Genomic DNA, 26,831 nt, shown 5'->3' with positions numbered 1-26,831 from the left:
CTTTTTTCTGAATCACTTTTCAGTTCTGTTGTATGTCTATTTTTTGAAGATTATCTTAGTTTGTTACCAGTCTTACCTATGATCTTCTACTTGTATATAATGCATTCTGGTTATGCTCTCCTCACAACATTTTCCCCGGTTAATTTATTTGTTTATTCATTGTATATTCAGAGTATGGCCCCTCTCCTCCTATTACTTTCTCAAAAAGTCCGTTACCCACAACTCTTCACTTTCACCTCTGAGAAGGGGTAAGCCTCACACCCTGGTATCAACCTGCCCTGGCACCTCAAGGCACTGCAGGACTAGGGACATCCTCTCTTCCTGAGGCAGGAAAGGTAGCCTGTTAGGGTAACAGAACCCACAGGCAGGCAACAGATTCAGGGTCAGTTCCCAATTCAGTTGTTGGGGGACCAGCATGAATTCCAACTGCACATCTGCTAGTTATGTACACGGAGGGGGTAGGTCCATTCTTTGTGTGTTGTTTGGTTGGTGATTCAGGCCAGTTGGCTCTGTTTATCTTTTCATGGTGTCCTTATACCATCCTGATTAATCAATCCTTCCCCCCAACTCTTCCTCAAGATTTCTTGAGCTCTCTTTAATGTTGGCTGTTGGTTTCTGCATCTGTTTTGGTCAGCTGCTATTTGGAGACTCTTGGGGGACAGTTATGCTAGGCTCTTGCCTGCAAAAATAACAGAGTATCATTAATTATGTCAGGGATTGGTTCTTGTCAATGGTATAAATCTAAATTGTGCCAGTCGTTGCTTGGGTATTCCTTAAGTTTCTGCAATGTCTTTATCTCTGTGGTTCCTGTAAGCAGGACAAGTTTTGAGTCAAAGGTTTTGAATGTAGGTTGGTGTCTTTCTTCTTCCACTTCAAGTCCTGCCTGGCTATGGGAGGTGGCTACTTCAGGCTCCATGTCACCCACTGCTAGAGGTCTCAGACACAGTCACCCTCCTAAAAGTTCCTGGACCTTTTCCCAACATAAATCTCTGGAACATCCTAGAGATTCTCTTCTCTTCCCCTATTGATTTCTGTTCATGCTCCAGGCCCACTGTCCTCGGCTCTACCTACATGTGATCCAACCCACACCTCTGCTCTACTCCCCATTTTTATTCCCACCCAGTTCTCTCCCTCTGTCCACTTATGCTGACAATTTTATGTCCCCTTATGATTGAGATTAAAGTATCCTTCCTTATGCCCTTCTTATTTAGCTTCTTTGAGTCTGTGGATTGAAGCATGAGTATCCTTTACTTTATGGATATTTCCATTTATAAATGAGTGCATACCATGCATAACTTTTTGGGTCTGGGTGCTATCACTCATATTTTGTACTTCCATTCGTCTGTATGCAAAACTCATGCTATCCTTCTTTTTAATAGCTGAGTATATTCCATTGTGCAAATGAACCACAATTTCTTTATTCATTCTTCAGCTGAGGGACATCTGGGTTATTTCTAGTTAACAACAAATAAAGCTGCTATAAACACTGTTTATAGCATTAACAATTTTCCCTGTGGAATGGTGGCACTTCCTTTGGTTATATGCAAAGGAGTGGTATAGCTGGGTTTTGAGGTAGAACTATTCTCAATTTTCTGAAAATCCACCAAATTGATTTCTGAAGTGGTGGTACAATCTCTCATCAAAATGGCAGAGTGTCCAGTGGATGTATGGTAGAATCCGAGAGTTGTTTTGATTTTCATTTTGCTGATCACTAAGTTCACTGAACTTTTTTGTGTGAGTGTATGTTTCTTGGCCATTAGAGATTCCTCTGTTGTGAATTTTCTATTTAGGTCTATCCTTTTTTTGACTGTATTTAATAACATCTATGTTCTTGACTTCTTTATACACTTTACATGTTAGCAGCCTACCATCAGATGTAATGTTAGTGAAGATCTTTTCCTAATTTTTATGGTGTCATTTTTGTCCTATTGACAGTATCCTTTGCCTTTAAGAAGCTTTCTGTTTTGGTAATTACTTACCCCAACAAACCCATATAAAAACCATACAACCCAGTTATTATATTTATAAACTATATGCATAGATTGGGCAGACCTATTACTGTACTAATTTATTCCCCAGTGATGAGACCTCTTGCTACTTACAGCTTCTCCACACTATATAATCCTGTTCCATATTGGCTTCCACTTCCTCTTCTTCTGTCCTCTATCTTCCTCCTTTTCTTCCCAAGACCTCCAGTCCCACCTTTCCCTTCTACTGCCCAATCATAGGCTCTAGCTTTTATTTGACCAATTAGAATAGGGATAAGGTTCAGTGAGATCACCTAAATATGTGATCTACTCTTCATGAAGGACAGCCTCACTTGAGGCAGCAGAATTAATATCAAAATACACACAGCATCAGGGAAACCCACAACATTTCTTCCTTTTGTCCAATTAAAAGGCTCTTTATCAGATATAAATTAAGTACAACCCTCATAATTATGTAAATAATAAAATATGATATACACTTGACATTCAGTCTTATCATATTTGTCAATTTATATAAAGCACTCTACCATCTATTCTAACTTTAAGAGCTTCCATTTCCATACCTTAATTATGTTCTGATTTGAGTTTGCATTATCATCTGAAAACCATCCTACCAAATCTATATTATCTCTGTCAATGCTATACCACTTGAGTTTGATTATGAAACTATAACTAGTCTTCAACCCCATCAGAAATATGAGAATGGAAAAAAGAAATCTGAGAATGAATTAAATATTACCTGGAAATATAGAAATCATAAAACATAGCTTCCAAAACTTAATAAGTTTGTAGAAACAGCTGACTACCTGAACAGTCCCTCAATCCCTAAAATGTTGGAGCATCAGTCTTCAGCCTTCTGGCCCAGGATCATCTGACAGACATCAAATGAAGCAGCAACTATGAAGGACTAGCTTACTCTGACTTGGCAGAGCCAAGCTGTCAACTGTCCTGCATTGTGTGTTCTCTTCTAGACAGTATATTTTGTGGGTAGTTGAATAGGGCAATTTTTGTTCAGTGGCTACCTTGCCACAGCTGGAGCAACTCCATATGGAGGTATGATGCTCAATTTCTTCTTTGAACCATGAAGGGTATACTGTCAGGAGCAGACATGTCTCTATCAAAATTACTAATAATAACGAAATGATTAAATGTCAGATTCTATGGATTTCTGATGTTCTTGAAGACTATCTATATAATGTACATCTGAATTGTTAAACCTTGACTACTCCTGTTGGCAGCCAAAGTACATTCCTTAAAACTAAAAATGGACCCCCAGACAGAGTTATTAGTTTAACAGGCTGGCAAGCCACAGACGACTAAGATTCTGCACCGAGCATTACCAACCTAAGACAAAAGTGCATTGCTTTTGATAATGCATATTCCACAAAGGGTAAGGAAGGTAGTCTTGTCAGAATGACCTAAGACAGGCTCATTCTTGTATATAAAATAAAGAAAGGGAAAATGTGAAGAACTTTTGGGGCTGCTTGACAGGAATCTGACATTGGCCAAGGACAAGGAAATGAGCTTCAGGAAGAAATCTGACATTAGGCTAGAACAAAGTAATTTCAGGCAGGATACTAAATCTTAGCTTAGAACAAAGAAGTAATTTCAGCCAGAAATCTAAATCTTAGGCTAGAAGAAGAAGTAGGCTTCAGGCAGGAAAATGACTTTGGGCTAGGACAAGGAAGTGGGCTCAGATATTTTGGTCATACTGATAAGCCCTTAGAAACAGTGATCCTGAGCATGATCACGAGCCTTTGTTTATTGTCTTGTTTGTTCCTTGACTATTTGCATCTATTGTATTGCTAGTTCCTCAACCTAGAACTGATCTTTTTTTTTATTAGATCTTTCATTTACACTTCAGATACCATCCCCTTTCCCCATTCCCCCCCCCTTAGAAAACCCCTATCCCATGTCCCCTTTTCCTTTTTGCATTTATACATTTTTTTAAAAACTGTTAATCATAGGCTTTATAAGTTTGGTATTGTTCAATCAGAGGTGTAACCCACTACCCAACCTAGATATATCAACTATTTTTGACTGGTGGAGATACATGAACATCTGCTTCCCTGTCTCCCCCCTCTATCTCTCTTTTATCACCTAGCTTCTTCTCTCCTTCTTCTTCTCCTCTTCTTACTCCTTTTCTTCCTCTCAGTACTCCTCCCACCTTAGCTCCTCCTACACATCACCCTTCCTGTTAAAAGGAAACTTTTCTCTCAAAATACAATTAGAGCATAATTATGCCTATTTGTACCAGTGAGGTACAAGATAGTCCTAATACCCAGTCCATCCTTTTGTTGACTAACCAGCACCTCTGTCATCTATCCTAACTAAAACACTTAGTTCTGAACCTGGCTTTTTCCTTGGCTTTAGGATGAATGTCAGCTGATGACCATACACTCAGATCTTTTCTCTCAAAGTAAATAGCGATAAGTTTTCAACCCCGTCAGAAATCCAGAATGACTGAGTTGACTATAATTGTGGGAAGCACAAAGCATAGCTTCTAAAACTTAGCCAATTTATAGAGACCTCTGAGCACCTGGACACTCGCTCTACTTCAAAACGTTGGAGCATCTGTTCTTCTGCCTTCTGGCCCAGGATCATCTGACAGACCTTAGTGCTGCAGAATTATTAAGGGCTGATTACTCTGTCTAGGCAGATATAATCAGTCGACTATTCTGCAAGTGAGTTTAGTCTCTGGCTCTTAACTTCCATTACTTAATCATCCTATACAATTAGTAATGGCAGGTATTAGAAGGACTGGGTCTAAGCCTTGTATTTTTTGTGAGGGGGGTTATATGCTAGATATATTTTTAACTTTTTGAGAATTTTTCACAATAATTTTGCTTACAGTGGCTACACCAATTTGCAATCCCACCTACACTGAATGAACATTCTCCACTTGTCACATTCTCTCATTTGTTGTCTGGGTGTTGTTCTTGCTGTTCATTTTAGCCATCCAGACTGGGGTGAGATGAAATCTCAGACATGTTTTAATTTGCATTTCCATGATTGCTAAGATTGCTGAATTCCATCCAGGAGCTCAGGATCACAGTATCACAGAGACATCTGGACTCTGAGGAGTTCTGACACAAGCCACCAGCCTTGGAGCACATAGCTAGGAACCCATGGCTCCAGTTGTCTATGTAGTGGAGGATGGCCTTGTTGGGCATAGGTGGGAGGAGAGGTCCTTGGTCCCGTGAATGCTGGATGCCCATAGGGTTAATTCGAGTTTTGGGTAGGTTGGAGTGGGTGAGTGGGTGCACATCTTCATAGAAGCAGGAGGAGAGTGATGGAATAGGGGTTTCCTGTGTGGGTGGGGGAAATGACGAAAGGGGATAACATCTGAAGTGTAAATAAAATATCCAATAAATTTTTTTGATGAATGGGTGGCCCCATTACTCCACTGGGGGCCCTATCTATCTACTGGAGGTGGCTTCTTCAGGTTCTATCTCTCTGATGTTGGGTATTTTGTCTAATATTATCACCCTTGGGTCCTGGGTGCCTCTCTCATCCATGACTTCACTGACTTTCTAATGGTTCCTCAAGTTCCCCCTCCCCTCTGCTACACATTTCTACTTATCCTCCTGGCCCTCTCAACTTCTCTCCTGTCTCTTTACTTACCTGGTCCTGCCACCCCTTTTTCCCATCCCTCCCATCTACCACCTGGATCCCTCACTCCCTCTTCCTCTCATGATTATTTTGTTTCCCCTTCTAAGTGGGTTTGAAACATCCACACTTTGGCTTTTTCTCTTCTTCGGCTTCATATGGTCTTTGAGTTGTGTCATGGGTATTCTGAGCACTTGGGCTAATACTCATTTATCAGTGAGTACATACCATGTATGTCCTTTTGTGTCTGAGCAAACTCACTCAGGATGATATTTTCTAGTTCCATCTATTTGCCTACAAAGTTCATGAAGTCCTTGTTTTAATACCTGAGTAGTATTCCATTGTGTAAATGTACCATATTTTCTGTATCCATTCTTCTGCTGAGGGACATCTGAGTGGTTCCCAGCTTCTGGTTATTATGAATAATGCTTCCATGAACACATTAGAGCATGTGTCCTTTTTATATGTTGGAGCATCTTTTGGGTATATGCCCAGGTCATCAGGTACAACTATTCCCTGAGGAACATCTAGATTGATTTCCAGAGTGGTTGTACCAGCTTATAAATCCCACAGCAATGAAGGAATGTTCCTCTTTCTACATATTCTTGCCCACATCTGAGGTCACTTGAGTTTTTGATCTTAGCCATTCTGATTGGTATAAGTTGAAGTCTCAAGGTTGTTTTGATTTGCATTTCCCTGATGAGTAAAGAAGGTGAACATTTCTTTAGGGGTTTCTCGGCCATTCAAGATTCCTCAGTTGAGAATACTTTCTTTAGCTCTGTACCTTATTTTTAATTGGGTTATTTAGTTTTCTGTAGTCTAACTTCTTGAGTTTTTTTTATATTTTGGATATTAGCACTCTATTGGATGTGCTGTTGGTAAAGAACTTTCCCCAATATGTAGGTTGCTGTTTTGTCCTACTGACAGTGTTCTTTGCCTTACAGAGACTTTTTCAAGTTCATGAATTCCCATTTATCATTTTTATTGGTTATTTTATTTATTAACATTTTAAATGTTGTCCCCCTTCCCAGTTTGCCCTCTGCAAAATCCCTATCCCTTTTTCTTCCCCCCTGCCTCTCTGTAGGTGCTCACCCTCCCATCAAGCAACTTCTGGCTTACTGCCCTAGCATTTCCCTATACTGGAGCAAGAAGGCATCACAAGACCAAAGGCCTCACCTCCCATTGAGGCCAGATAAGGCAATCCTCTCCTAAACATGCATCTGGAGCCATGGGTCACTCCATGTGTATTCTTTGAGTGGTGGTTTAGTCTCTGGGAGCTCTGGTGGGGTCTGGTTAGTTGATATTATTGTTCTTCCTATGGGGTTGCAATTCCCTTCAAGTACTTCAGTCCTTCCCCTAACTCTTTCCTTGGGGTCCCCTTGCTCAGTCCAATGATTGGCTGTGAGCATATGCATCTGTATTGGTTAGGCACTGTCAGAGCCTCTCAAGGGGCAGCTATACCAGGCTCCTGTCAGCAAGCACTTCTTGGCATCAGCAATATAGTCTGGGTTTGGTGTCTGTATATAAGATGGATCCAGGGGTGGGGGATGTCTCTGGATGGCCTTTATTTTCAGTCTCTGCTCCACACTTTGTCCTTGCATTTTATTTAGACAGGAACAATCCTGAAAATTTTGAGATAGGTGGTTGACCGAATTCCTCAACAAGGAGCCATGTCTATCTACTTAATATAGTTTTTACAGGTTCTATCACTCCTTTTGTTGGGTATTTTGGCTAATGTCATCCTCAAGTCCTGGGAACCTCTTGCTTCCCTGGTGTCTGTGACTTTCCCCATCCCCAATTGCTACACACCTCCATTCAATTTCCTGACCCTCTGTACTTCTCCTCCCCCACATCTTCTTCCACACCTGATCTTGCCCCCTTTCCCTCCCTCTCCTTTCTTTCCCCCAGGTTCTTCCTTTCTTCTACCTCCCATCATTATTTTGTTCCTCCTTCTAAGTAGGATTGAAGCATCCACACTTTGGTCTTCCTTCTTTTTGATATTTTGTAGTTCCATTCATTATTAGCCTTTGAATTTCATTAAGTCATTGTTTTTAATAGCTGAGTAGTACTCCATTGTGTAAATGTACCACATTTTCTGTATGCATTCCTCCCTTGAGGGACATCTGGGTTCTTTCCAGCTTTTGGTGATTATAAACAAGGCTGCTATGAACATAGTGGAGCATATGTGTTGTTATATGTTGGAGCATCTTTTGAGTATATGTCTAGGAGTGGTATAGCTAGGTCCTCAGGTAGAACTATTTCAAATTCTCTGAGGAACTGTTGGGAACCGCACTAGTCCCACGTTCGGGTGGCCAAAAATGTTGTTGAGGCCCTCTCCACTCCGCGCTTGGTGGCCACTGTATCCCGGCCCAAGCTGCCGCTCAGGTCCAAGGGTCGAAGTTCAGCAAGAGAGAGAGTGAGGATGGACTCGAAGAATGGAGACCGGACAGAGTATGTTTCCATCCTGTTTATTCTTCAGTCTTTCTAGTTCCTAGTTGTACTCAATCCTTTCTCTTCTGAGTGTTTAATGTCTACTCCTACTCCTAGTGTCTCATTTCCTAGTGTCTGAATCCCTAGTCTCCGAATCTCTGTTTTTCAAATTGTTCTCTCTTTTATGTCTCACTTCTGAGCCATGCCTTTAAATCTCGCCTTTAATCATGCCCTTAGGTCTTGTTTCTAAATCTGATCTCTAAGTCACACTCTTAAGTCACACACCTTTAATCTCACACACCTTTAATCTCACACACCTAAGGAAAGTCCTGGGTATCTAAAGCAAGATGTTATTAGAGTGTGCTCAGTTGTTGTAGGCTATTGTAATCCAAGTCTCATGTCAGGGTATATGGCTCAAGATGGCTGCAAAGCTGATAGCCTCTTTCTGCTAAAAGTCGGCTCCCAACAAGGAACTGTCAGACTGATTTATGCAGTGGTTATACAACTTTGCAATACCATCAGCAATGGTGGGGTGATCCTTTTTTCCACATCCTTGCTAGCATAAGCAGTCACCTGAGTTTTTAATTTTGTCATTCTGTTGGTGTGAGGTGGAATTTAAGGGTCATTTTGATTTGCATTTCTCTGATGACTAAGGATGTTGAACATTTCTTTAGGTGCATTTAGGCCATTTGAGGTTCCTCAGTTGATAATCCTTTGTTTAGCCTTGTACCCCATTTTTAATATGGTTACTTGGTTCTCTGAAGTGTAACTCCTTGAGTTCTTTGTATATATTGAATATTAGCCCTCTATCAGATATAGCATTGGTAAAGATCTTCTTCCCATTCTGTAGGTTGCCATTTTGTCCTATTGACAGTGTCCTTTGCCTTATAGAAGCTTTTTGACTTTAAAAAAATTATTGGATATTTTACTTACATTTAAGATGTTATCCCCTTACTCTATATTCCCCCACCCAGGAACCCCCTATCCCATCCCCCCTCCTCCCACTTCTATGAGGATGTGCCCCCACCCACCCTCATTCCCACCTCTCCACCCTCGAATTCCCTCACACTCAGCATCCAGCCTTCATGGGACCAAGGATTTCCTCTCCCAACTATGTCTGACAAAGCTATCCTCCCTACATATACAGCCAGAGCCATGGGTCCCTCCCTATGTGGTCCCAAGCTGGTGGTTTAGACCCTGGGAGCTCTGATTGGTTGGTATTGTTGCTCTCCTCATGGGACAACAACCACTTTCTGTTCCTTCAGTCTTCTCTCTAACTCCTCCATTGGGAACCTTTTGATCAGTTCAATGCTTAGCTGTGAGCATCTGCTCTGAATATGTCAGGCTCTGGCAGCCCTCTAAGGAGACAGCTATATCAGGCTCCTGTCAGCATGCACTTTCTGACATCCACATCAACGTCTACCTTTGGTGACTGCACATGGGATGGATACGTAAGTGGAATGTTCTCCATACATCCAAAGGTAACTTTGGTTTCTGTTGCTTATGTTCTTGCATTTGCCTTTTGCCATCTGATTAACTCTAATGTTACCTGCACTTACTGTCTCTGACAGGAGACTATCTTTCCAGTTATCTTGCTTATATCAGAACTCCTCAGAGTCCAGATGTCTCTGTGATCTTGTGATCCTGAGCTCCTAGGTTGAAGAGCTCCTGGGACTCAGGCTTCCTCTGGGATCCTGAAATCCTGCTGCTCTGAGTGGTTCCTCAGCTGCTCCAAATAAAGTTCCACCACTGCTCTAAGATGGTTCAGGATATGGTGTCTTCACAGGAGCAGACTTGCTAGTTGTCTGCCCCAGCCAAAAGGACCAAGCAAGGAGTAGAAGGGGAGTAGTATTCTTGTGGGGCAGGGTTTGGGTGGGTGATGGGTCCAGAGTGCCCCAGGCTCCCAGTTGCAATTCTGGGGCATAGAGCTGTGGGAGGAGGGTTCTTACCAGCTGCTTTAGGAAGGTTCAGGATAAGATGTCTTCAGGGGAGCAGATCAGCCAGGTGTCTGTCCCAGCCAAAAGGACCAAGGGAGGGGTAAAATGGGAGTGGTATTCCGGAGGGGAGGGTTTTGGGTAGGTTGCAGCTCTGGGGTTTAGGGTTGTGGTGGAGGGTTCTTAACAGCTGCTCTAGGAAGGTTCAGGATAAGGTTTCTTCTTGGGAGCAGACCAGCCAGGTGTCTGCCCCAGCCAAAAGTGAAGCTTTTTTTTTTTTAATTTTGAAAAAGAGTAAAATTTTACTTTCATATGTGCTACAGAGATTCACACTTCCATTTATTAGCTCTGTAATTAGTATATTCTTTTTTTTTAACTCAAAATACTTTATCAGTATTTGTATATACATATATACTTATACATGTATACATATATACATACATATATGAACAATAATTAAATAATAAGGTGTATTTGAAAAGTATGGGGGGTTGGGAAGAGTGGGAGGAATGAGAGAAAGGGAAAAATTATGTAAATACAGTGCTCATATATGAAATTCTCAAAAAGGAATCTAGTTTTTTAAAATGTTCAACAGATTAACTAGCATTGTACAATATGAAAATAAATATGACCTATAATTATGTTGAAGGACATTTTAACTCACTACAAACTTTAAAGTTTAAAATGAAATCAATAAAAATTATTTTACTCAGCATACTAACAAAAACTACAGTAACGTTTTATAATTCAAAGTATTTCTGAGAACAAGAAAATGGATTGTCAGAAGCTAAGTCAGGAGAGCCAGGGGGACACTGTATGTTATTTCTTTTTTTTTTTTAATCAAATCATAATTTTTACTTTTGAACACAGGAGTTATAAACACGAAAATGCAGGATGTGGGGAAGGGGATGACACAGGAGCATAGGTGTTCAGGGGGAGTACAGATATCTTTCAGAACAGGGTATCAGCTGGGTGAAGGTTCAGGGGTCAGGTCACTATGACTCTGCCTATGATTCACTTGTCCTTATCTAATTTGGTACTATCCACTAAGGCTGCCTATTTACAAGGTCTATGACTACTCAGGCTGGTAGATTTCCACAAAAGCTGCCTGTTTACAATAGTCCATAGCCCTCTGTTTCAGTGTTTTTTCCATAGGGACCAAAGACTCTGTGTTAGCAGGCATGTAAGTCAGGCCTATTGCTGATTCTAGGCTTATGGCTGATTTCAGGACTTCAGTGTATAAGCAGGGCTGCCCCTGACATCTCCTCCCTTCTCCAAGTATATAAGGGCTGTGGCAATTCTAATCTTGCCAAGGCAGGGATAGAGGCCTGACCTCCAGTACGTAAAGGGGACCTTGTAATGGCTCCAGTCCTCCTGTCGTTGTCCAGTGAGGCATGAGGGCCATACTCATCCTGATGTCTTTTTCCTGGAGAGGGAATACTTTTGACATCAACCCCTATGCAGTCAGGTTTGTCCCTCAGGAAACCCAGAAACATATTTTTAACTTTTACTTATATTCCCTTGCAGTGCTTAGCCTCGCAGCCTAAGCAATAATTCATATCACCAGACAGAGGGGTTCTGGGTAGCCCCTCTCTGCTTGGTCTAGGGGCAGAACTCCCCTCTTTTAGATTGGGTGGAGATGGGACTTGACTTGGGAGCACCCTGGATAGAGTAACATCCTCATCTAGAGTCTCGTGGTCCTTTATAGCTACCTTATGACAATGTATCTGAATAGATTTTGCTATCAGATTATCTATCTGTTGTTTCACAAAGTTAGCCTATTTAAGGCCCAGGGACCAAAGGAAATAAGCAAAAATAACCTAATTAATGGTCCCAACACGTAAGAAAGTAGGGTTAACAATCTTGGAGAGGTTGAAGACCAATTCTTGTACAAGCTCTCATTTTTCTCTTTCTCTGTCTTTTCTCAAGACCTTCTGTGGCCTTTTTCATGCTCTCTTTAATCATCCCTGTTTTGTCTATGTAAAAGCAGCATTCTTCTTTAAAGGCTGTACACATTTTAGAGCTGTACACAGTCTTTCCTATTGTAAAAAAGAAAATCAAGACCAATAAAGTCCTTTGCAATTTTTGGGGATCGCATCAGACAGTGAAATGAGGGATTTTTTTCAGATTAGTGATGTCAGTCTATAGCTGTTTGATGTCCTTGTCAAAGGCCCATGGAAGATCTGAGTAGTATAAGTCCAGAGGCCAGCATCAGTATTAGAACTCCTAACAGCAGACATCATGGGTGATTAATTTTTACCTGTAAAGGAAAAAAAGAAGGGAATTCTCAGGGAAATTTCTCTTCCCTGGATGTCAATTGTTATTCATCTTATTTATAATTGGGCCTGGTTTTGTCGGGGTATCTATTTAATTCATTAATTTTTTGGCAGCCATTTAGCTGTGCCTTCTGTGGTATCAAACAGGCATATCAATCCTCGGCCCCATATACAAACTGGGTCCTGGCCATTCCACTTAAGGGTAAAAGGGTCCTTCCACAATGTTGTGGCTTAGTTTTTATCGGTCTCAGCGATGCCAGAGGCAATCAGTGGCAGATTTGCCATGAGTTTTCAGTTTTAGAAAGTTAAGAGTAAACAAGGCATGCTCCTTCCACCCTCAGAGAGTCATAAAGACACTATTTAAAGAAATATAATTCTTTATTAGTAATCTATTTTATCAAAGGACTATTATAAAACAGCCAACAATTAATCAATCTATATAATATATCAATTAATGAGAGCTTCTTCTACTAGACACTGATGTAAATGGCTGGAAGTGCATGCTGTCAAGAACATGATATTGTTGTCTCCTTAGAGGTCTGCCAAAGAGTAACACATTCAGAGGACAATGCTCACAGTTAACCACTGATATGATCAAGGGTTTCCCAATGGAGAACTTAGAGAGAAGACTGAAGGAGCAGAAAGGGTTTGTGACCCCAGGAGTAAAGCAACAATACCAAACAACCAGAGCCCCCCAGGGTCTAAACCACCAGCCTGGGAGCACATAGGGAGGGACCTATGACTCCAGCAGTATATGTAGGGGAGGATGGCCTTGTCAGGCATAGTTGGGAGAGGAGATTCTTGGTCCCATGAAAAATGAACACAGAATGGGTGGGGAATGTGAGGGTGGGGAGAGGGTAGTGGGGGTGGGGAGTAGGTGCGGGCACAGCCTCATAGAAGCATGAGGAGGGGGGATAGGATAGGAGGTTTCTAGGTGGTGGGAGGAAGTGGGGTAAGGGGATAAAATCTGAAAGGTAAATATAATACCCAATTAAAAAAAGAGAGATGAAAAAAAGAAAAAGGGGAAAAAAGCAAAAAAGAGAGAAAAAAAGGAAAGAAAAAAGAAAAATAGGAGATTTAATAACACAAAGGGAAGGATTTAGAAATTTAGGAGGCAGTTTATGTTAATGGAAACAACATCATAGAAACTGGAAAATCACACCCTCATAGAAGCACAAGGAGGGGGATGGGATAAAGGGTTCCTGGGTGGTAGGAAAATGGGATAAGGAGATAAAATTTGAAATGTAAATATTATAACCAGTTAAAAAAAAAAGTTATTACAACCAACATCTTTAAAAAAATGTCAGCCCTCTAAAAAATTTTTTTTCTTGATACTAAAACTTGTTCTGAGAATTGTATATTGCAGAATACACAGCCTTGGTGTATCTACTCATCAAGCAAACTGAGCAGACCTGCTCAAACCTCCGATGTCCTGGAATTCCATCTGGATGCAGTGAATACACAGAGGCTTATCAATTTACTCTTTCCCCCACCCCTCTTCTAATATCTCAATGCCCGTAATCAGCTTGAAGAACTTAATGAAGAGTTAGTGCCCCTATTCCCTGGGCTTGGGGACTAAGGTGGTTAATATTGGGCTGTCTTTCTAGGGGAAAGTAGTGGTTTAGTTGGAACAGGGAGGAATAGCTAGGACTTATTGCAAAGCCATAACCTATTGATAGAAATCTGTATAATTAGTATCAAGATGAAGTTATAATTTCTTAAATGGTACAAAATTTACTTTGATTTCAAATTTAAGGTTTTCACTGGTACAAGCTTCTTATTGATATAAAAGTGAGATGAATATTGTTACTCTCATAGGCATTGTACCAGTATAACACATTTAGGAATACAAGGCTTAGACCCAGTCCTTCTTTAACTTTTTTAACTGATTTGGGATGGTTAGCCTATAAGTTAAGGGACTATAGCAAATTCATGGCTTTGAGTTTATTGTTAGGGTGTTTTTCATATTTTATTTAGAAATAGCTCAGAGGAGTTAACAGACAACAGTCCAGGTTACCTTACATGGATAGTTGGTTTTCAAAACGTCAGAAGTCCATAGAATTGACATTACAAATATTTCTATATTAATGTTCATTTTGATTAGAGACCTGTCTGCTCCTGACAGCTTCCCGTCTTGGATTCTAAGAAGAAATGGAGCATCCTTGGAGTTACTCCAGTTGTGAGGAGACAGCCACCAGGCAAGAATTGCCTCTTTCCATCTACAGACACATTACTGTCCAGAAAAGGACACACTTGAAGAATAGTCGACTGATTATATCTGCCTAGACAGAGTAATCAGCCCTTAATAATTCTGCATCACTAAGGTCTGTCAGATGATTCTGTGCCAGAAGCCTGAAGATTTGATGCTCCAACGTTCAGTAGTATAGGGGCTGTCCAGGTGTTCAGCGGTCTCTATAAATTGGCTAAGTTTTAGAAGCTATGCTTAGTGCTTCCCATAATTTCAGTTAACTCAGTCATTCTGGATTTCTGATGGGGTTAAAGACCTATAGTCTCATAGTCAATTCTGGCTATTTACTTTGAGAGAAAAGATCTGAGTGGATGGTTTTCAGCTGACATTCTAAGCCAGGAAAAAAGCCAGGTTCAAAACTAAGTGTTTTAGTTGGGAGAGACGACAGAGTTTCTGGTTAGTCAACAAAATGATGGACTGGGTATTAGGACTATCTTGTACCTCACTGGTACCAATAGGCATAATCATGCTCTAATTGTATTTTTAGAGAAAAGTTTTATTTTAACAGGAAGGGTGATATGTAGGAGGAGCTAAGGGGGAAGAAATACCGAGAGGAAGAGAAGGAGTAAGGAGAGAAGAAGAAGGAGAGGAGAAGCTAGATGATGAGAGAGAGAGAGAGAGAGAGAGAGAGAAAGAGAGAGAGAGAGAGAGAGAAAGAGAGAGGAGGGACATGGAGGCAGATGTTCACGTGTCTCCAGCAGTTAAAGATAGTTCATATATTTAGGTTGGGTATTGGGTTACACTTCTGACTGACCATTAACAAACTTACAAAGCCTTTGATTAACATTTTTTAAAATTGTATAAACGCAAAAAGGAAAGGGGGCATGGGATAGGGGTTTTCTAGGGAGAGGAAATGGGGAAAGGAGATGGCATCTGAAATGTAAATAAAATATCCAATTTAAAAAAGGAAAAAAAAGAAGTAGACAGAAGAAAGAGCCATGATGACCCTGGACTCAGCAATGTTCTGGATCAAAAGATTAGTATGTAAAAATGAGCTGCAATTCTTATTAAAGGAACAATGCAAAAAAGGATGCAGTACATTTTTTAAATTAATGATCTATATAGTAAAGCTCATTTTTCTTTAGCCAATGCTATCCCTTGGAAGTTGATGATAGAATGTATGAGAAAAAGGCTGATCATGCAATGTGGGTAATATCAGTGAGCAGTGCTCCTTCCAAGCTTCTGCTTCACTTCTTACCTCTTGGTTATTGCTTGGGTTCCTGCCCTGACTTCCTCAGGGACCATGGCACAGAAATGTATGGTCATCACACCATTTCCTCTGTAGTTTACGTTTGGTTCTAGCCTGCAAGACAGGTTTTGAAAGTATACTGGATTACAGGTTTAAAGAATATTTCTTCGAAAAATAAATGTTTACTGTATGACTCCAAACTTTAGTTTCACCTTCACAAAATTTATCACTAAATGCAATTAATTACAGACTACACTATGATTTACATGGGTGGATTATATATAGATTACATCTCTATGTGTATAATTATTTATCTTGTGCTTATCTTTTTATCTATTTATAAAGTTAGGTATCTATCACTTTTGTATCATCTATCATATATTATAATTAAGTATTGGTGATTTAGAACTGATTGTGTCTGAGATAGTATTTCATTGGGAAAACTGAAGACATAAAAATGTAAATTTTTAAAGACTTTCCATAATTTTATTACTGATGAGATTACAAAAATATAAAATAAATACAAGTGAAGATTGAAAAACAGTAAAACCAGATACACTGAAACTAATAGAAGAGGAGATGGGGAAGACCCTCGAATACCTAGGCACAGGGGGAAAGTCCCTGAACCGAACACCAATGGCTTATGCTCTAAGATTAAGAATTTACAAATGGGACCTCATAAAAAAAAAACCAGAACAAAGCTTCTGTTCAGGAATGGACACTGACAATAGAACAAAACGGAAACCAACAGATTGGGAAAAGATGTTTACCAACCCTACATCCGATAGAGGGCTAATATCCAATATATACAAAGAAATTAGACTCCAGACAACCAAATAACAATATTTTAAAATGGGGTACAGGCCCAAACAAAGAATTCTCAAGAGAGGAAACTCGAATGGCCAAGAAGCACCTTAAGAAATATTCAACATCCTTAGTCATCAGGGAAATGCAAATCAAAACAACCCTGAGATTCAACCTCACAACAGAATGGCTAAGATAAAAAATTCAAGTGATGGTAGATACTGTCGAGGATGTAGAGAAAGAGGAACACTCCCCCATTGTTGGTGGGAATGCAAGTTGGTACAATCACTCTGGAAATCAATCTGGCGGTTCCTCAGAAAACTGGACATAGCACTACCTGAGGACCCAGCTATACCACTCCTCGCCATATACCCAGAAGATGCTAAAACATATAACAAAGACATATGCTCCACTATGTTCATAGCAGCCTTATTTATAATAGCCAGAAGCTGGAAAGAACCCAGATGTCCTTCAACAGAGGAATGGATAAAATGTGGTACATTTACACAGTGGAGTACTACTCAGCTATTAAAAGTAATGAAATCGAGAAATTTTTAAGTAAATGGATGGAACTAGAAAATATCCTGAGTTAATCCAATCACAAAAGAACACACATGGTAATTACTCAGTGATAGGCAGATATTAGCCCAAAAGCTTGAAATAGCCAAGATTCAACTAACAGACCACATGAAGCTCATGAAGAAGGAAGACCAAGTGTGGATGCCTCCGTCCTTCTTGGAAGAAGTGACAGAATGCTCAAGGGAGCAAATATGGCGAGAAAGTGTGGGACAGAAAGTCAAGGAGGGGCTGTCTGGAGACCACACAACCCTGGTATCTGTCCCATGTGCAGTCACCAAAGGTAGACACTGATGTGGATGTCAGGAAGTACATGAGGACAGGAGCCTGATGTAGCTGTCTCCTCGGGGAGGTCTGCCAGAGTCTGACATATCCAAAGGTGGATTCTCGAAGCTACCCATTGATCTGATAAAGGGTTCCCAATGGAGAAGTTAGAGAGAAGACTGAAGGAGCTGAAAGGGTTGGTGGCCCCAAGAGGAGAGCAACAGTGCCAACCAACCAGAGCTCCCCAGGGTCTAAACCACCAGCCTGGGAGCACAAAGGGAGGCACCCATGATTTCAGGTGTATACTTAGGGGAGGATGGCCTTGTCAGGCATGGGTGGGAGAGGAGATACTTGGTCCCTTGTAGGCTGAACACGGAGCGGGGAGGAATTCAAGGGTGGGGAGGGAGGAGTGAGGGTTAGGTGGGGGCACACTCTTGTGGAGGCAGGAGGGGGAATGGGATAGGGGGTTCCTGGGTGGTGTGGGGAATGGGATAAGGGGATAAAATCTGAAATGTAAATATAATATCCAATAAAAAAGAAAAGGAAAAAAAAAAAAAGAAGAAAAACCTGGGTCCAAATCCTCATAGTAAAAATCAGTCCATAGGTAAACAAATCTAGGGATCAATGTAAAAGTGGTATATAAATCTGCTATTTTATAATCTAATACAAACAGATTAAAAGAGTTTTGATAGAGGCATCATGCATAGAGAGATAATCCCCAGCAGCAACAGGTCATTAAATGGACTTTTCAGAGCCATGAATGGGACACTTCCCTGAGTTGTTATAATTATCCCCACAAAATTATTTTTGATCTCCCATCAAATACCAGCCCTTTACTAAAAATATCACACACTTTGATTGCAAAACATAGAGAACTGAAACTGAAAACGAGCTGATGCTCTTATTTTCAAAGCTTCATAATCTCAAATACATTGTATAGGCTGCTAAGAAAGGAAAGACATCTATGGTCTGACCTAACCCTATGTCCTGTAATATCTACCTGCAAGGCATCTACCTACTTGTACATTAATAGTATGCTCTTTAAGGAATAGTTAATTGCTTTTTTTTTATCATATGTGATGTGTGTCTCACAGGAGAGCATGCATTATAATGTACATTGAGTCAAAAATTCACTGCTGGAGATGGGAGCCTACATAACTTTCTCTAAGAGTCTCTGCCCAGCAGTGAATGGAAGCATTTGCAGAGACCCACAATCAAACATTAGATGGAGCTTGGGAAGTCTTGTGGAAGAGTTGGTGGAGGGATTAATGAACCCAAAACCACAGGAACTCTACAGGAAGACCAACAAAGCCAACTAACCTGGGCCCTTGAGGGTTCCCAGAGAGTGATTCAAAAACAAAAGAGCAAGCATGGCCTGGACCTTGGCTCTCCACAATACATATAAGTAACAGCTGGGCAGCTTGGTCTTCATGTGGATTCCCCCACAACTAGAGTGGTGTTCTCTCTGAATCTGCTGTCTGCCTATGGATCCCATTCCCCTAATTGCGGAGCCTTGTCTGGCCTTAGGGGGAGAGGACATGCCTAGTCCTGCAGTAACTTGATATGCCTGGGGATGATACCCAAAGAGAAGTTGGGAGTGTTCACATTGACTTTAACAAAGCAGCTGAGGAGAAGGCATGGGGAAAATGTGGGGAGGATCTGTGTGACAGAGTTATGGGAGGAAAGGGGGGCTGAGATTGGAATGTGAAGTTAATTAATTAAGTAATTAAAATAAAAAAGAGAGATCACCAGCTTCTCTGATCTTCTGAAGACACAACAGTCTGAAGGCCTCTCAAGAGGTCCACTGCACTGACAGCCACAAGTAAGGGACCCTCTCAAAGAGCCACATCCACTGGACATCCCAAAGAGCCCAGCCATCTTGGGACCCATCATCCCCCAAAGCCCCCACCCTCTGAAATTCATTCTCCTTCTGGCCTGTACCTTCTTCCAGGGCAGTTCACCATCTTGTCTGCTTCTCCAAAGACACCACAGGCTGAAGGCCTCTAACAAATTCGACCACACTCAGGGCAACTGGGCAACTGACCCAACAATCTGAAAGACTCCTGGAGTTCTGCTGCAGACCTCATAGTCTGAAGAATTTCCAAAAGAACAGCTACACACAGGACAACAGCTTGACTGCTCCTCTGAAAACCCAAGAGTCTGAAGGCCTCCCAGGAGATCTGCTGCAGCCAGGGTCACAGGCCTACCAGGAGATGTGCAGCAATTCAGGAACACAAGAGGCAAACACCAGACAGAGACAGCCAAACCAGCTAACACTAGGGATAGCCAGCAGAAGCCAATATACATTGGCATCATCAGAACCCAGTTCTCCCACAACAGCAAGCCCTGGATACACCAACAAACGTGAATATCAGAAAACTGACCTAAGATCCTATCTCATGAAGATAATAGTCTTTTAAGGAGAATATAAATAACTCACTAAAAGAAATGCAGGAAAATGAAGGTAAGCAAGTAGAAAGACTTACAGAAACGTCTAAATCCCTTAAGAAAGTACAGAAAAACACAATTAAACCGGTGAAGGAATTGAGCAAAGTGGTTCCAGCACAAAGAACCTGAAAAAGGCCTTCAACAAAATAATAGAAAAAAACTTTCCCCAATCTAAAGAAAGAGGTGGCCATAAATGTACAAGAAGCCTATAGAACACAGAATAGATTGAATCAGAAAAGAAAATCCTTTTGTCACATAAGAATCAAAACACTAAATGCACAGAACAAAGAAAAAACTTTGAAAGCTGCAAGGGAAAAAAGCCAGGTAACATATAAAGGCTGACCTATCAGAATTACACCAGACTTCTCAACAGAGACACCAAAATCCAGAAGGGTCTGAACAAAGGTCATGTAGACCCTAAGAGAACACAAATGCCAGCCCAGGATACTACACCCAGCAAAACCCTTAATCAACATAAATAGAGAAACCAAAGAAATCCAGGACAAAACCAAATTCAAACAATGTCTATCTAACAATCCAGCCCTACAGAGGATCCTAGAAGGAAAACTCCAACACAAGGGAGATACCTAAGATCCTATCTCATGAAGATAATAGTCTTTTAAGGAGAATATAAATAACTCACTAAAAGAAATGCAGGAAAATGAAGGTAAGCAAGTAGAAAGCCTTATAGAAACGTATAAATCCCTTAAGAAAGTACAGAAAAGAAAAAGAAAGATATTAATCATATCAAAACAAAGCCAAAATGGAGAGAATCACATACACATAACCACACCTACAAAAACAATCGTAACAGGAACTAACAGTCATCTGTCTTTAATGTCTCTTAATATCAATGGACTCAATTCCCTATAAACAGACATAGGCTAATAGACTTGATATGCAAACAAGATCCAGCATTTTGCTGCATAAAAGAAACAAACCTCAATAACAAAGACAAGCACTCCCTCCAAGTAAAAAGCTAGAAAAAAATTATCCAAGCAAGTGGTCCCAAGAAACAAGAGAGAGAGAGAGAGAGAGAGAGAGAGAGAGAGAGAGAGAGAGATGCCCTCCTAATAGCCAATAAAGTAGATTTCCCTTTTATTTATTGGTTATTTTATTCATTTACATTTCAAATGTTATCCTGCTTCCCAGTTTCCCCTCTGCAAACTCTATCCCATCCTCTCCCCCCTGCTTTTATGGGGGACCTCACCCACCCCCCTACCAACTCCTGACTCACTGCACTAGCATTCCCATACACTGGGGCATTGAGTCTTCACAGGACTAAGGGCCTCCCCTCCCACTGTTGACAGATAGAACCATCCTTTGCTACATATGCAGCGGAAGCCATGGGTCCCTCCATGTGTACTCTTTGGTTGGTGGTTTAGTCCCTGGGAGCTCTTGGGGATCTGGTTGGTTAATAGAGTTCTTCTTCCTATGGAGTTGCAAACCCCTTCAGTTCCTTCAGTCCTTCCCCTAACTCATACACTGGGGTCTGATGGTTGGCTGCAAGCATCCTCCTCTGTATTGGCCAGGCTCCATCAGAGAGTCTCAAGGGACAACCATACCAGGCTCCTGTCAGCAAGTGGTTCTTGGCATCAGCAATAGTGTCTGGGTTCGGGGTCTGCATGTGGGATGGATCCACGCGTGGGGCAGTCTCTGGATTGATTGCCTTTCCTTCAGTCTCTGCTCCACTCTTTGTTCCTGCATTTCTTTAGACACGACCAATTCTGTGTTAAAATATTTTAGATGGCCCCATCCCTCAACTAGGGGAAATGCTTAACTGCTGGATATGGTCTCTACAAGTTCTCTCTCCTCTCTGTTGGGTATTTTAGCTAATGTCATACCAGTTGGGTCCTCAGAGAATCTTGCTTTACAGGAATCTGAGACTTTCTAATGGGCACCCCCAGTTTCCAAGTCCCTACTGTGACATACCTTTCAATTTCCTGACCCTCTACACTTCCCCCCCCTCCTCTCACACCCAGTTCTGCCCCCCCTTTTTTCTTGCTCCTTTTCCCCTTCCAAGTCCCTTCCTCTCTAACTCCAGTGATTATTTTGTCCCCCTTCTAAATAGTACTGAAGCATTCGCACTTTGGTATTTCTTCTTCATGAGCATCATATGGTCTGTGAGTTGTACTGTTGGTATTCTGAGCTTTTTTTCCTAATATCAACTTATCAGTGAATACATGGCATGTGTGTTCTTTGTGACTGAGTTGCCTCACTCAGGATGATATTTTCTAGTTCCATGCATTTGCTGAAGAATTTAATGAAGTCATTGTGTTTAACAGCTGAGTAGTAGTCCATTGTGTAAATGTACCACATTTTCTGTATTCATTCCTCGTTTAAAGGACATCTGGGTTGTTTCCAGCTTCTGGCTATTATAAGTAAGGCTGCTATAAACATAGTGGATCATGTGACCTTATTACACGTTGGAGCATCTTCTGGGTATATGCCCAGGAGAGGTATAGCTGGGTCCTCAAGTAGTACTACATCCAATTTTCTGAGGAACTGCCAGACTGATTTCCATAGTGATTGTACCAACTTGCAATACCACCAGCAATGGAGGAATGTTCCTCTTTGTCCACATCCTTGACAACATGTGCTGTCACCTGAGGTTTTGATCTTAGCCATTCTGATTGGTGTAAAATGGAATCTCAGGATCATTTTGATTTGCATTTCCATGATCACTAAGGACTTTGAAAATTTCTTAAGTGCTTCTCACCCACTCCAGACTCCTCTGTTGTGGATTCTCTGTTTAGCACTATAACCCATTTTTGATTGGGTTGTTTGGTTTTTTTACTGGTTAGCTTCTTGAATTCCTCATATATTTTGGATATTAGCCTTCTATTGGATGTGGGGTTAGTGAAGATTTTTTCCCAATCTGTAGGTTGCTGGTTGTCCTATTGGACCTATTGTCCTAATAGCCAATAGGAGGACCTATTGGCTATTAGGAGGGCATTGTGTCCTTTGCCTTACAGAAGCTTTCCAGTTTCATGAGGTCCCATTTGTCAATTCTTGATCTTAGAGCCTGAGCCATTGGAGTTCTTTTTAGAAAATTTCCCCCTGTGCCAATGAGTTTGAGACATTTTCTACTTTCTCTTGTATTAGATTGCGCCATGTCATTTTAAATATTACCCACAATAAGGGGGTCCAGGTTAGTTGAGACTGCTGGTCGTCCCAATGGAGCCACCCTCCTCCACAGCCTCTTCCAGCTTTTCCCAAATTCAACCACAGGGGTCCCCAACTTCTACCATGGTTTGGGTGTAAGTATCTACTTCTGACACTTTCAGCAGCTTGTTGGGCACTGGCCCTGGCACCACCATGATGGCTAGATCAGCCAGTCCACTCTGCTATCTCCACAAAGCTTGGCTAAACCTGAGACAATACCCACCATCCACGTGGTACCTGATAAAAAGAAGACTCTAAAGCTTAATTATCATCCAAGGCCTTTATATATTTAGAAATGCTCAGTTAACAAGATGTCCATACAATTATACTTGTTAACCTAATTAACTATTCTAGATATAAATTATTACCCAGGACTGCTCTCAATGCATCCATAGGTCTCCATGGCTGCTACATCCCTCCTCTCCTCCTCACTCCTCTTCTTTTTTCTCCTCTTCCTCTCCTTACTTCTCCCACATTAGCTCCTCCAAAATTACCAAGTTTATTGTAAAATATATCAGAGGAACTATTATGCTATACCCCTGAGATCTCTCAGATACTCAGCAACCAACCAGGCAGCATTCACTAGCTGGTCCAAGACCCCCAACACATATACAACAGAGGACTGCCTGGTCTGAACTCTGTGAGAGAAGATGCACCAAACTCTTGAGAGACTTTAGGCTCCAATGAGTGGGGATGTCTGGTGGATGGTGGGGGGGAGGGGGAATCCTCCTCTAGACAGTACAGGGAAGAGGTATGAGATGAGGAACAGTCAAGGGCCAGACCAGGAGAGGAATAAAGACTGGACTTACAAAGGGATTGAAAATTAAATTAAAAATAAATGTGCAAACTGAATATTAATAAAATTAATTAAATTTTAAAATCAATAAAATTAAAAATAAACTGCTTTCTTAATATACAATTTAAAATCCACTATAATGGAGACATTATAGGCCCTAGAGGGGAATATACTAGTCTTATTTTGCTAAGTTGACATGATGTGAAACTACCTTCTATGTTTATATGAGCAAAGTAGCACATGTCTCAGTGTTAGTCATATATGTTTCTGTATATAATTGGTAATAGTTAATTGATAGTATAGACTTATAACTTGTCAAGCCATGAAGAATAAGTGACTGTTAAGTGCTTGGATCAAATCAGGACATCCATATTCCCCAATTTATGGATCAGCAAACATAAAAGAAGATAAACGTGGTATGAAGAGTAGTGCTATGAAATACTGTCTCCTGAGCATAGTGTCACCTTGTACTACTAACCTCATAGCAGCTGTTGTTTTCTGAACAGTTCTGCTACAGCCTGGGTTTTGTGAAAGAAGGTGCTCAAGAAGCCTATCTTAGTTACTTTTTCTGTTACAATGATAAAACGATAGGATAAAGGTTCAACTTAAAGAAGAGACCTTTATAGCCTACAGCTCCAGGGCACAGGTGTTTGTTGATAAAATTCTAGGCAACAGAATCTTGAAGCAACCAGTCACATTATATCCACATACATGAGGCAGAGAAAGATGAGTGAACACATGCTGGAGCTCAATCCACTTTCTTCATTTTATACACACCAGTCCCGAAAATAGTCACACCCGCAATTAAGACGGAACTGTCTACACCCGTAAATATAATCAAGGTAATGACCCAATAACAGGTTCAGAGGATCACGGCCCAAATAAAAGCTGGTGAAGGCCTGGCCAGGCGCTCCATACATGCTGGCCTGAGCATCCTAAGTCTTCAGGATCACCGTCTTTTTTCTTGATAATGTCCAAGTTGTATCTGAACTGGGACATGTGACCCAGTTCCCTGAGTCTTCAGAGCCTCAATTCACCACTTCACTTCTCACACAATTAACAAGAGCAAGGGCCTGTCAAACAAGAGTGTACACACTTGACTTTAACCAAAGAACTAGAAAACATAAGACAAGGATCTCCTCTTTGTAGATCTCAAGTGTTCCACATATCAACTAAGGATAAAAGTAATCTTCTGTATTATGAGAATGCAAAGATGTGCCATAGTTTCATAGTGCCCAACATCTTCATATGAAACCAGACAGGAAGGACAAAGGTTGCCACTACTGGTATGATCAGTGCTTCTTGGTACCCCACATGGAACTGGCTGACCTTGGTACCAGTACTGATGGAAAGGATGGAACTTCAAGATGCCCATGGAAAGAATTTTGGACACCAATCAGCAAATATCAAAGACAGGGTCTTTTTAAAGAACATGATATTTTCAAAACCATACAACAGTGTCCTAAAAGATAGTTCCTTTAAACATATGAAGGGAAGTGTTTGTATATCAGGAGGAACCTTACAATGAGTATATAATAAATACCTAATGGTCTGAGTGTCCATCATTTATATTCAGATATTTTTCATTCTGGAATCTGACTTTTGTACATAATTTTTTGTTATCATCTGAGTCAAATACCTTATTACAAAAAATTATAGTGACAACAATAAAACAAACAACAAAAACCCACAGGATTATAATGCACAGTGGGGAATGTGGTATCAGAACCGTGGTATCAAGCCAGTTGTATTTATTATAAAGGAAAGGTTTACATGAGAATAAAGGCAGATACACACTGGTGGGGACCCAAACCTCACTGGTAAGATGTGTTTCCCCACACATGAATTGACAAGAGAAGAGAAAAATAAATCTACAAAAGTCTACAGCTTTAATGTGTGGTGGAAAAGTTCTCAATCCCAACATTTAGATCTTTCCCTGCACTCAAAACACATTTCCCTCCTAAATATTTTTCACAAGTTATTTGCAACACTAGCACTACGTTTTCTTATCAAAAACCTAATATCTTAATTGATTTCCAGACACGGTGACCATGCAAGGCCTACTGCTGTCTCTCCTCTTCACCTGTAGGCTGCCTTCAGCATCCTTCTCTGGCTGCAGCAAGCATCAAACAGCAGAATCCCAAGAACTGTTAGGATCAAGCCAGACAGGCACATACATAGAGGTTCTCCATCGTGTGATCCTGAGACTGTGAGGCTGGAGATTGTGGAGAAAGAGGTCAGGGCTGACCAAAGCTACTACTAGATAACTGGATTTCTACTCTGAGAGGCTCCCTGCACTGTATAGAAACTGACCCTCTGTGCAGAAATACCCAACTAGGATCTTTCTTACTTACCTGTCTTGTCTTCTGACACGTTTTGTGGTTGGCTGGTGATCTCAAGCACTCCTGAGAAACAAAGACATGTTGGGTGTGTGAAGTACTCAAGAGAAGGAACTTTAGTCCAGTTTTATCTTCTTATTTTCTATAAGTCATACTATTCTTATCATAAACTTCATGAAGATCCTACTGTAGCAGTCTTCCTCCTGTTGTGATTGATTTCTTCATCTCGACTAGGCTCAGTTCAGAGCTTCTGGATAAAGCACTTCTTTGGAAAAGAGTTTATCTTTTTCCAGAGAGCTCAGATGGAAAAATATAATCTAGTTTAGAATAAGGGAAGTTTTATGTGCTCCCAGCTCAGTTTGAAGTATAAAATATAGGAAGATAATTACCCTTGAGATTGGTATTCACTGATTCACCAGCTGAGAACCCAAAATTCAGTCAGAAAGTCCCATTTCTGGGCCCCATGAATATCAAGTGTACAAAATAGTGACAGTGAGGGACTCTCTCTCAGCACTCACCTCACCCAGTTCCCATGATGCTTTTGTTTAACATGTCATCTAATAATCCCATGGTTAGGGACACAAACAATGCAACCACAAAGACATAAAGATATACTCACAGTGTACATAAATGATTTGTTCTTATAAGCAGTTAACCTAAATTATCAAATAGTCCAATAATAAGCATGTAACATCAATATCATATTACTTGTATCCATATCTGAAGAGATTACAGACTTTAGTGGAGAAACCAATACTGCTATGT

The 26,831-nt window shown here is 40.8% G+C and overlaps 1 long non-coding RNA gene across 1 annotated transcript; it reads right to left on the bottom strand.

The window, feature by feature from the left end:
* Positions 1 to 24,326: 24,326 nt before the first annotated feature.
* On the bottom strand, positions 24,327 to 26,135 carry LOC143433863 (uncharacterized). Its single transcript, XR_013070290.1, has 2 exons — positions 26,082 to 26,135; positions 24,327 to 24,800 (listed from the first exon to the last, which is right to left on the bottom strand). It is a non-coding gene; the product is annotated as an uncharacterized LOC143433863 (long non-coding RNA).
* Positions 26,136 to 26,831: the final 696 nt, after the last annotated feature.

This window comes from Arvicanthis niloticus, unplaced genomic scaffold, assembly GCF_011762505.2.
Source record: "Arvicanthis niloticus isolate mArvNil1 unplaced genomic scaffold, mArvNil1.pat.X pat_scaffold_381_arrow_ctg1, whole genome shotgun sequence".
Lineage (NCBI taxonomy): Eukaryota > Metazoa > Chordata > Mammalia > Rodentia > Muridae > Arvicanthis > Arvicanthis niloticus.
Note: the sequence above shows the minus strand (reverse complement) of the source record. Positions and strands in the feature narration are given on the sequence as shown.